Genomic DNA, 11,932 nt, shown 5'->3' with positions numbered 1-11,932 from the left:
CCCCAGAACCTGCCTCTACATTTCCTGTCATGGTGAATGGCGGCAGCATACAATCACCCAACCCAGTAATCTGGGGGCATTTTTCACAACTATCATTCATCCCTGGATTTAACCAAAAACTAAGTTCTCTCACTTCTAGATCTCTCCAAATGACCCCTCCCCACCCCTGTGGCTACTGTCATCATTCAGACCCTCACCTGTTTCCCTGCACAGCCTCCTAACTTGTCTCACCCGCCCCATCTGTTCTCCAGACTGCAGCTAGAGTAAGCTTTTCTACAAGTCTGATGATGCCTCTCACCTGCTGTCAAAGGCACCCACTGCCTAAAGAATAAACCCAAGCTTCTAAGCTCCACAGGCAAGCTCCCCTTGGCTCCAGATATCTGTGCCTTCCAACCTCAAATCTGCTGCGTCCACCGTCCCACCCTCCCTCTCTCTCCTCTCTCTCCTCTCTCTCTCTCTCTCTCTCTCTCTCTCACACACACACACACACACACACACAATTCTAGTCAATATTCAAGCCCATCCCTAACCACTTAATGTCCCCCATACCCTCCAAGTTTTCTCTTGCCTGGTGCCTTTGCACCTGCTGTTCTTGTTGCCTGAACTTCCCTTTTCTTCCCTCTTAACTGGCAAACTCCTCTAACTCATGCAAGGTCCATATGAGTATCATGTCCTCCAAGAATCCTCTCCTGACCCCTCCCAGCCAAGTCAGGTGCTTCTTACTCCTAAAATCCCTTCTTCAGGTCTGTATTACAATTCCAGATACACAGCTTTATAATGGTCTCTGTGTGTGTCTCTCTGTGGTCTCCTTGCTGTGGAGTCCAGGTTACATGCTAACAGGCTTAGGACGAGGCAAGTACGCATTCAGTCACGTGTAGTACGAATAAGTCTGCATCGGCAATATCAGAAGTTTACTGAAACTAGGGGTGGTGGTAAGATATTTGAAAATGATCCTTTGTAGGAAAACACCCTTGATGGGATCAAATAGACTAATGCTCACAAACTTCTTCTTCCCTTCACCCAACCTGCAAGAGAAACTCAAACTGACAGCCTGATTCTCCTTTCTCCCCCACCTCCCTGAGAGACCAGTTCCTCAACCTTTTTTGGGTGGAGTCTGGAGTGAGCAAAGGGCAGCAGCAGAGGGATCGTAGAAGACATAGAACCTAAGGAGCGAGGTAGAATCCATCTACGTAACAAGAATAGAGAAGATAGGTCGTTCGGAAAGTGGAATCACTGGGGCTGAAGGAAAAGGAAAGAATTCTTCCAAGTTTTTGGTTAGCGAACAGCTTTACACAGAGTGTAGGATATGAGAAAACTGGGCAGAAGTCCAAAGAGTACATAAGACCTGCTGCCATGGGTTATATACCTGGGAGTCAGCATAATATTCTTTCAGAAAGATGAGGAAAGTTAAATTTCCTTTTCTTTATGTTTTGGCTTATTTGGACTACGCTTCTATAACTGGTTCTAGGAGTAGACCACGCGGGCCCCAGTTTCAATAGGGTTTTGTGAAGTTGTTTCAGCAAATGCAAACTGAAAACATAGCCTGCTCTCCATAGGATGAGGCTCATTACATGTTTCCACGAACAGTACTTATCTTCACATTCAACTCATCCTGTTCTCTATCTGGAATTCTCTTATCAGAATTCTTCTGAGCCCTGGAATACCAGAAACACAGCTGAGCAGCAGAGGTCACGTGGCTGTCCACAGTCACATGGAGTATCCATGGCAAGGCCACCCAGGCTTCAGCCCTGAATTCTGGACCCTGCTTCACCCTCTGATGGGTTGTATGATCCTGGGAAAACCACTTCCCCTCTTTAAGCCTCAGTTTCCTCATTTAAAAAATGAGGCATTTAGACCAGATGGCCATTCATTCCAACTCTGAGATGCTATGAGTACAGGAGCCTGGGCCAACACACCTCCTAAGAGCCTCCAGATCCCAGCTCCCAACCCCCTACCCTCAACTGAAGGCTTTGTGGGGACTTTTCAGGACAGCAGTGAGATAAAGGAAGCTTTAGGGCAAGAGCTCTAAAGCTTTTGAGCAAAGATTGTCAGCAAGCTCTCCAGGGGAACGTTGGAGAAGCATATGGTCCCATAAAAAGTGTTTAATTAAAGAGCAGTAAATGGCAGCATGGAAAACGAAAAAGGAAGCTATTCAGTAATACTTCTCCAAACCCAGAAATTTGCACTCTGCAGCTCTCCTCGAGCCGAGCTACATTACAATGGCATTTGTTGATAGAGAACCTTTGTGTGGGCATCCAGCCAGCTGCTTTGGAAAGACATCTACCCTTGCTCTATGCCTGGACACAGCGTCCACCCTGCAGAGGTGACTAAACCTTCCAGGTGCCTGCCTGGGAACCGAGCTGAGGACCTGGTTGGCCTTAGCAGGATGAGTTTCCCCAGAAGGAATTTTCAAATACACGTTTGCATGACGCTCCTGACTCCCTTGTGTGACTGACCGTAAGCATATTGTGTCAGAACGGCTAGGGCTCTGGGAAGGAAAGACTTCCACGGCACATGAAAATGTTGATCCTCGGCATCAGGAAATTGCATAATTTTCCACATCAGAGGAGTAAAGTTTAGACTTCAGAAAGATTTCCTCAAGATTCAATTTAGGACTCTGCCCAAAGCCACAGAAACTAGTAACTGTCAGAGCCAGGACTTGAACCCAGGGTTCTCTGAGACCAAAGCCCATGCTTTTAACCACAACACTCCAGCCTCTTATCAAGTGGTTATTGTGGCTCAGGACCATTACAACACTGGGCACACCACACTCAAAATAGGTGTTTGCCCCGAGGGTTACATTCCCCTGAGGATCCTTCCACCCACTCCCAGGCCAGGGCCCTGAGTCCTCCGTGCTGAAAGTCTGGCTTTCATATCTGTGGTCATGGAAGGCTGAATGGGGATGGGAGGCATGGGCTGGGTAGAGCCTGTCAAGAAGCTATGAAGAGAAATAAAAACAACTTTAAACAACTTGGATGTCAAATGATTTTAATAATCAACTCCGCTTTACTCATAAGAATGAAGGACTCTTACTCCTAAGATTAGGGGAATTTGAACTCCACATCATGATCTGTAAAATTACTCTATTTCCTGTTTATTCCAACCGCCTCCCAAACCAATTTTCTTTCTTTTTCTTATTCTCATTATTTGCTAGCAGTTGCTAAGTGTCGTGGAATACCCAGCATCTATTTCTGGCAGAGCCCCAATCGCTGATGTGCCATGAATTATCTGCTCGTGTGGCTCTTCCTCCTGCGTTAGGTTGTGAGACCCCTGGGGCAAGGATCCTATCTTATTCCTCTTTGTATCCCCAATGCCCAGCAATCATAAGCTCTTGATCAATATTGTGGGAGGAAAGAAGGAAGGAGGGAGGACAGGAAGGAAGGAATTGAATAGAAGGAGAGAAAGAAAACAAAGATCTAAGACATAATTTAAGGCCTTTCTTTACAACAACCAAGTGCAATACGTGGTCTTGATTGGATCCTGGTTTGCACAGATGAACTCTTAAAGATATTTAGAGGCAAACAGGGAAATCTGAATATGAATGGATATTAGATGATACTAGGAAATTATTATTAATCATTAGGTATGTTAATGGTAGTGGGGTTGCATATGAATGTGTCCTCATTGTTTGAAGATGTAATGAAGAACTGAAATGTCACGAGATATATATAATTTACTTTTAAATACTTTAACTATTTCAGAAAACAAAGGATGGCAAATTAACAGTTGTTAACTCTAGGTAATGAGTGCACAGATGCTCACTAACTATTCTCTCCATTTTTCTGTAATTCAAAATTTCTCATAATACAAATTTCCAATAAAGCAGTTTTCTAACATAACCACAGTGCAATTATCAGATTCAGGAATTATCATTGCTATAATACTATGTACAATGCTATATACACAACCCATATTCCAGTTCTACCAATTGGCCAATACTCCCTTTATACAAACTTTTGGATTCCAGAATCCAATCCTCAATCCCATTTTGTGGTCACTTGTCTTATTTCTTTGCTCTCTTTCCCAGTTTCTCAGCCTTTCTTTGTCTTCCACATTGGTAGCTTTGAAGAGTAAGGCCTCGCTCACTACTCTGCTGCATTTGTCTGACTGTGTCCTCATGAATATTATAGGGCTTATGTAGGAATACTACATAAAGCGCTATGGCCCTCTCAGTGTGACACATCAGGAGGTACCAGATATCAATCACTTGTTCAACAAATATGTGCACAGCATATACTGGGGCCGAGCCCTGGAACCCCCAGACTGGATCCAATCATGGCCTCACTGGCAAGCAAGATGGGAAGCTAGTGGAGTGACTTCAGACCAGCCCAAGGGGGCTGTCACAGTGGTGAGCAGAGCATTCCTGGGGCAAGCACGGGAGGAAGGGACAGGAAATGTTGCATTTGGAACCACCTGGAAGGTCTGGGAGTCTCGTAGGGCTGGGGAGAGGGGCCTTGTAGATGTGTTTGGAATCCATGAGGGGTCAATGCACCTAAAGTTTGGAGATTGTAGGATAGCCAGACTGGATATGGGGATATACAGCCAAACAGATAAAGATTATTTTTTTTATAAAAAGGGCATCCCACCATGTACCCTGTTCTATAACCAAGATATTTTCATTTCACACCTTACTCTGGACATTGTTTTTTTTAAGGTATCATTGATATACAATCTTAATGAAGGTTTCACATGAGCAAGATTATGGTTATAACATTCAACCTATTATCAAGTCCCCCCCACATACCCCATTGCAGTCACTGTCCATCAGTGTAGTAAGATGCTATAGAGTCACTACTTGTCTTCTCTGTGCTACACTGTCTTCCCGGTGCCCCCCACTACATTATGTGTGCCAATCATAATGCCCCTTAATCCTCTTCTCCCTCTCTCCCACCCACTTTCCCTTGGTAACCACTAGTCCCTTCTTGGAGTCTGTGAGTCTGCTGCTGTTTTGTTTCTTCAGTTTTGCTTTGTTGTTATACTCCACAAATGAGTGAAATCATTTGGTTCTTGCCTTTCTCTGCCTGGCTTATTTCACTGAGCATAATACCCTCTAGCTCCATTCATGTTGTTGCAAATGGTAGGATTTTTCTTGTTATGGCTGAATAATATTCCATTGTGTATATGTAACACATCTTCTTCATCCATTCGTCTTCTGATGGACACTTAGGTTGCTTCCATATCTTGGCTATTGTAAATAGTGCTGTAATAAATATAGGGGTGCATCTGTCTTTTTGAATCAGGGATCTTGTTTTCTTTGGGTAAATTCCTATGAGTGGAATTCCTGGGACAAATGGTATTTCTATTTTTAGTTTTTTGAGGAATCTCCATTGCTTTCCACAATGGTTGAACTAATTTACATTCCCACCAGCAGTGTAGGAGGGATCCCCTTTCTCCGTATCCTCACCAGCATTTGTTGTTCCTTGTCTTTTGGACGGTGGCCATCCTAACTGGTATGAGGTTGATATCTTATTGTGGTTTTAATTTGCATTTCCCTGATGATTAGCTATGTGGAGCATCTTTTCATGTGCCTGTTGGCCATCTGAATTTCTTCTTTGGAGAAGTGTCTGTTCAGATCCTCCACCCATTTTATAATTGTGTTATTTTCTTCATGGGTGTTGAGGTGTGTGAGCTCTGTACATCTTTTCCATGTCAGTGTTAGTGGGTTTTTAAATAAGTCATTTCCAATGTCAGACTATGAGTTATTTAAACAATCCCTTACTGATGGATATGCAGGCTGTTGCCAATTTTTTTGCACAATCTTTGTTATCCTTCTTCTCCCATTTCTTTGATTATTTCCTTCAGATAAATGGGAGAGAGTCTTTTGGCTTCCAAGTTCAAAGCCAAACGTGAATGATTCAAGGCCTGAGTCAGAGAGAGCAACATTAGACTGCCCATTATTTTTCCTTAGCCATGCCTTGTCCCTGCAGCAGGAGTAAAGCTTCTTGGAAGGCTGCCTCCCTTCCTGCCTGCGCTGACTGAACTACGCGTGGAAGCGAGGTTTAAACTAACAAATCATGACAAGTATTGCCAATGCAGATGATTTAAGACTCCGGGTAGACACACTGACATTTTCTAGATATAAAAGTTAGAACCTAGGTAGACTAATATCCTGTCCCAAGATACCAGAAAGGAAAAATAGGAAGAATGGAAGGGTTTAGAAGCCACTCTGCCTAGAGACAGGGAAGGAGAGAGATGGCAACATCACATGGGACTAGCACAACTGGGGAGGAAGAACACTGACTTTGAAGCCACGTGATTCAAATCCCATTCTGAGCAAGCCACTGAGCCTCTCTGAACTTTAGTTTCCTTGGGTGTAAAATGGGAAGATAATGGCTGCACAGTGGAGTTTTGTGAGGACTGACTTAGATAACAAATGTGAAGCACCGGGCTAAGGCTGGACAGTCAGAAGCCTAAGAGGTACTCACTGCAGGTGGTCTCTGAACAGACTTCAGCGCAGGGACACTTGGACAGGTGTGGGCAGGGCTAAGGGAACAAGCAAGGCACCCAGGGACTAGCGACAGTGGGAAGCCATTCGCACCTCAAGCGCTGAAGAATCAGAGGCAGCGAGAGTGTGACCGGAGCCCAGTGATTGCTAGTGTCATGGAGAGGGGCCACGTAGCTGCAGGTGTAGGTGTAGCTACCGCTGCTGACAACTAGAGAGAAAATGAAGAATGGAGCCAGTGTTCCCTCTCTCCTCCTGCCTCCCAGTCTCCTGCCATTGCTTCCCACGGCCAAGCCCAACCAAAAGCCAGTGACAAGGGACTCTGAGTGATGCAGGCACTCAGCTGCACAATTGTATTTCAGATGTCATGGCATCAGGGACGCTAACTGCCTTCAGCAGCACGCACAGCAGAAAGCACTGATCTCGCAATGTCATGGGATAGCAGGGTCCCTGGAGGTGGTGCAGTCTGGAGAGCACAAAAGCTCAAACAGCCTCAAGTGGATTCTGGCCAGGAATCCAAGTAAACAAGCCATCCAGTCAGAGAAACCAAAATGCAAGGTGTTGGAATTCGCCTAACCCAGCCCGCCTTGTACAGGGGTGGAAGAGAGAAGCCCAGCAAGAGCAATTTGCCCACAGCCTTTACTCATCCTAGTTGGTTGCCTATCCAGGACCAGAATTGAAATACTATGACTCCAGAACCAGCATTTTTTTCCCTATAAACATTATTATTGCATCCATGTGTCAATGTTCTCTTTGGTAGAGCCACCAATGCCCTTTTCCTAAGGTAGCTAAGCCATAAAAGGTCAATCACCACTTGTAAACTTTGCCCAACATGAGCTATGCAAAAACAGAGTAACCTCTTTTACAGGCTCAGGCAAGTAGGAAATATCTCCAGTCTTCAGATCTCCAGGAATAATGATGGGCAAATATTCCTCCTAATTAAAATTCAAATGAATAGTCTAAATTCAAACCGACACTTGTTGGAGGAGAAATGAAGCTGAGTATCCTTTGAAGTGGCAGTGGGTGGTTGTTGATGACATTACTGATCTACTCATTTCTCTCTCACTGCAGATTACCAAGGTTTCTTGACATTTACTGAGCACCTACTACACACTTACCACTGTACTATATGGTTGGGATACTAATATAAATTAGATGATATTCCTGTCCTTAAAGCATTTCTTTTTCTTCCTCTCCCAACACATGGGTGCACACACACACACACACACACACACATGCAATAAGCACTTACATTTTTCTATTGATGACCAAAGCATTCCTCAGTCCCAGAATATGAACACTGGCATGAGTTTATATCCCATCAGGTGTTTTCGGATTATTACCTGCAGAAATAAGCCTGTTTCTTAGTCCTGCCCTGGTAGGTAGATTGCTGCTTCCTCTTACTTCCCAGGCCCTTTACAGAGACCTCTGTTGCAGTGTTTATCTCTGTGGGTAAAGTTGCAATATTTCCAGAACCTCTCGTCTGGCTTTAGTGCATCTCCACATCAACAGGTGTTTCCAAGGGGTGGAGAGTAGTAGTCCATCTCCATATCAACGAGTAATTACACTGGCGAGGGAGGGCTTATCTGGACTGGAGAGGTTGCGGGGAGGTTCTCTCGCTTCTGCTGCAGCAGGAGAGAGAGATGTGGCACGACTGCTGGTAAGCAATAAACAGATTTTAAACTTTATTTCTCCCTTCAACTGATTTCGGTTTCAAAGGTATTTTGCCCTGGGATTTCCCCCCAGCCTGGTAAACCGAGAAGACAGAAGCATCAGATTCTGACAAGCAGCAGAGACGAGAGGCAAGAAGAGGGAGGAGAAGGTCCTGGCAGGACCAGACTCCATTCCTGGGACTTTTCTCCTGCTCACTGAGGAGCCTGGGGCTGGGCCAGAGTCCACAAGGTCCCGGAAAGGTAGCCTATCCTCTCAGCCAGGTTAACACCGGACAAAGGCACAGAGAGCTGTGTATCACAGAGCCTGCATGCCTCAGGTTTCAGAAGAGGTGATGCAGCCACTATCAGTGCTTGAAGCATATAAATCATCCTGTAGCTGGACGCCGGGCCCGCCGCGGCTCTCCTGGGGCAGGGAATGGCCCTGATCAATCCAACACTTTAGCAGGACATAACAGCCCCCCCACCCTCCAGCCCATCACTCCCCACTCCTCACCCTTCTCCTATACCTGCCTCCAGCCCCCAACAGTCCATTTCTCTTGCCTCCAGATCTTTGTAAACACTGTCCTCTCTACCTCTCCCTGGAGCCCTGCTCTTTTATCTGGTTAACCCCTGCTCCTCTTTCAGGTTTCAGTGTAGAAATCCCTGCTTCTAGAAGTTTCCTGTGACTCTCAGGTCCAGGGGAGCTGCAGTGCTGGATTATGTGTTCCCATCTCCCACTAGAGCTCCTTCGGGGCAGAGACCAAATCCTTTTCATCTTTGTATCCCCAGCACCTGGCACAGTGCCAGACCTATGAATGTGCAGGCCAAATGAATACAAGCAGGTTTGCCCTCTCAGGGGAGCCACTGAGAGCCTGAGGGCCATCGGGGCAGTGAGGAGTTGAAGGGTCCCTCTCTGGGAACCAAGAGCGCTCCCTCTACATGCAAGACCACTCCCTTCTCTTTGCACAGGGCTTTCCCAGGCACCAACCACAGTGGTACAGGTTTGAATCTATCCACTTCACAGATGGAGAAACTAAGGCCCAGAAAGGCTAGGTGACTTCCCTGAGTGGCGGGGAAAAGACTGGCCGCCAGATCTGTCTGGCTTGGTCAGCACTGCCCACCAGCCCTTTGCTCTTCCATCCCCTATCCTGGGCCTCTGGCATCACCCACTGGGGACTGCCAGCCTGAGAGCCAGGTGGCAGCTGCTGCTCGGGCTTCTCCGGTGACAAAGGACCCACAAGGGACCCTTTGGGACCTGGTCCTCCTCCTCAGTGTGGTGTGAAAGGCTCCATTCTCTCCCAGCCCTCACCCCAGCGCTCTTCGGGTGCCCATGTCCATAGGTTCATGACCATCAGGAAAGTGGAGTGGTATGATTACAGAGAATTTGTGACAAGCATTGGGAGGGCTGAAGGCCCAAATGGCGGAGAGCAGTGCTGCCCAGAGCCCGGAGCCCAGACACCCGACACTGCTGCCCAGGGAGACAGTGCCTACCTTCTTCCTGCCTTCTGCTCTCGCACAGGTGCCTTTCTTTTGCAAAATTAACTGGTGTCCAGCTGGCAAGGGAGTCTAGAAAATGTAATTTATCATCAGTGAAAAGATAAAAGGGCAGGTGTTGAACTGAACACCAGTGGACATCTGTACACTGTTAGGGCCCCTAGAATAAGGTGATGACCCCAAGCAGATGTCCCTGCTGTCGGGGCCATAAGCACAGTGGACATGTGCTGTGTTTTCTGGCTGTCCTGTACGTGTTGGCACTCTTCCTACATCTGAGGCGTTACTGCTGGGAAAAAGCTTATGCCCAGGTCTGCCGGACTTGGGTTCTGGGTTAGGCCTCCAACTGGGACAGAGAGCCACTGGCTTCCTCTGAGCCCCCAAGCCCCATGTGCAAGGGGACAGAACTGCCCTCAGAGGGTTATGTGAGACTGAATGAGGTCATAGTGGGAAGGGAAGGGGAACCAACATTTCTGAAGATGGCAAATGATTTACACACCCAAGGTGGGAGCCGGACTGTTTCCTTCTAGCTCTAGCACCGGGCTGTGTCATGAATGCGCGACTCAGGAATCCCAGAGGGCATCCAGCCCCCAGCTGCCCTTGCCATGCCTGGAGGTTCCAGGTCCTGCCCAGAGAAAGGTGCCCCATCAGGATTCATCCTGCTGCAGACCGAGTCTCTCCAGCCGCTAAGACCAGACCCATAACTCCCCCAGCTGGCTTTGTTTCCCAAGCCCTAGAGCCAGGCCTGCAACCCCAGCGCCTGTGCGCGCGCGCGCACACACACACACACACCGAGGACCCTGCCCGCCCCCCCAACACACACACCAAGGACCCTGCCCAGCACACACACACACATACACTGAGGACCCTGCCCAGCCTGCTCCCCTCCCAACTCCTCACTGATATCAAGAAAGCTATTGTCAAAGGCATACACTCAAAATGCTAAAAGACTGCATTTTATTTTTCAAGGGCCCATTCCTAATCACAAGAGGCCACTTAGTCTGAATGGGGCCCAGTAATGTTGATTAATGATTATGCATTTCTCAAGAGAGTTGGGAAAGCTCAGCTTCACCTCCTGTCTCAGTGCCCGCCGGCCTACCCAAGATGCACATTAATCAGGGTGACCACGGGGGCGTTAGAGCTGGGACCCCTGAACCTTAGGCCAGAGTGTGGCAGGATGACAGGGCTGGCTTTAGGTTCCAGCTGCCTTTGCTCCACACCATCTCAGGAAGGCCCTTCGCCCCTGGGCCCCTGCCCCTTGCCCCCTCCTTCCATAGAGGCTGGGAGGGGCGTCTAGGGGAGCTGCTTCCTCACTTCAGTGCCTGACTCCCCTCTGATCACACTGCCACGTGGATGTGAATATTAATAAGGCCCTGCACGCTTCCAGACAGTTAGTTTTCATGATTTTAAGGGTTTTCTTTAATTCCCTTTCTCTGCATGTCAGATAGAAAAATTATTACCAAGGAGTGTTCCAAGCCTCCTCCCCTGCCAACCCCACCACCAACACTTTGCAGATTCAGCTCCTCTCCCACGGCTCCCAGCAACCCCCTACCTCCTTTCTGGGGAGTTCTTTTCTGATGGGGCCTATTCCCACACTCTAGGAAATCAGAATCAGGAGGACAGACTAAGAGGGACCACACTCGAAGTGAGGGAGTAAAAGGAAAGCAGGGAAAAAAGTAGAGATTCAAAAATGTGGGTTTGGGGAGCAGTTTTTTTGGAGGTGAGGGAGGGGTCAAGGGTTCTGGTGCAGCCTCAGGTGTGAGGGACAAAATGCAGGATTTGAAGAAGCGCTGGGGCAGAGGCAGACAACCAAGAGTTGGCACCCTTACACACCACACCACGGGTTTAAACAGGTAGTCACTTTACAAAACTGGTGGTTTCTACTACTGCTAAATAGGCACACACACTGGGACTTAGCGATGCTCACTTCTAGGAATTAGGTATCACAGGTGCCTAGCCATAAGGTATGAGTATGTTCACCAAGAGATGTGCCCCAGAATGTTCACAGCAGCACAGCTGATTACGTCCTGAAATCCCCCAAGTGCCCACCAACAGCAGCACGAGTAAATCACAGTGTGTTCATACAGAGGAACAGTCTACAGCAGCGCCAACTCTCACAAGCATGCCAACTAGCAAAAGCCAGGCACAAAGGAACACATACGGCATGGTTCCATTTATAGAATACTCAGTCAGGCAAAAACCAGTCTCTGTGGTGGCAAGTCAAGATAGTGGTGGCTCACTTGTTGATGGGTGGGGGGGCTCAAGGGGGCTTCTGGGGGATCTGGGTGTATCATATTCTGATCAGGGTGCTATATACAGATGCGTTTGTAAATACTCATCAAGCTGC

This window comes from Manis javanica, chromosome 2 (assembly GCF_040802235.1).
Source record: "Manis javanica isolate MJ-LG chromosome 2, MJ_LKY, whole genome shotgun sequence".
Classification (NCBI taxonomy): domain Eukaryota; kingdom Metazoa; phylum Chordata; class Mammalia; order Pholidota; family Manidae; genus Manis; species Manis javanica.
This window is presented reverse-complemented; position numbering follows the sequence as displayed.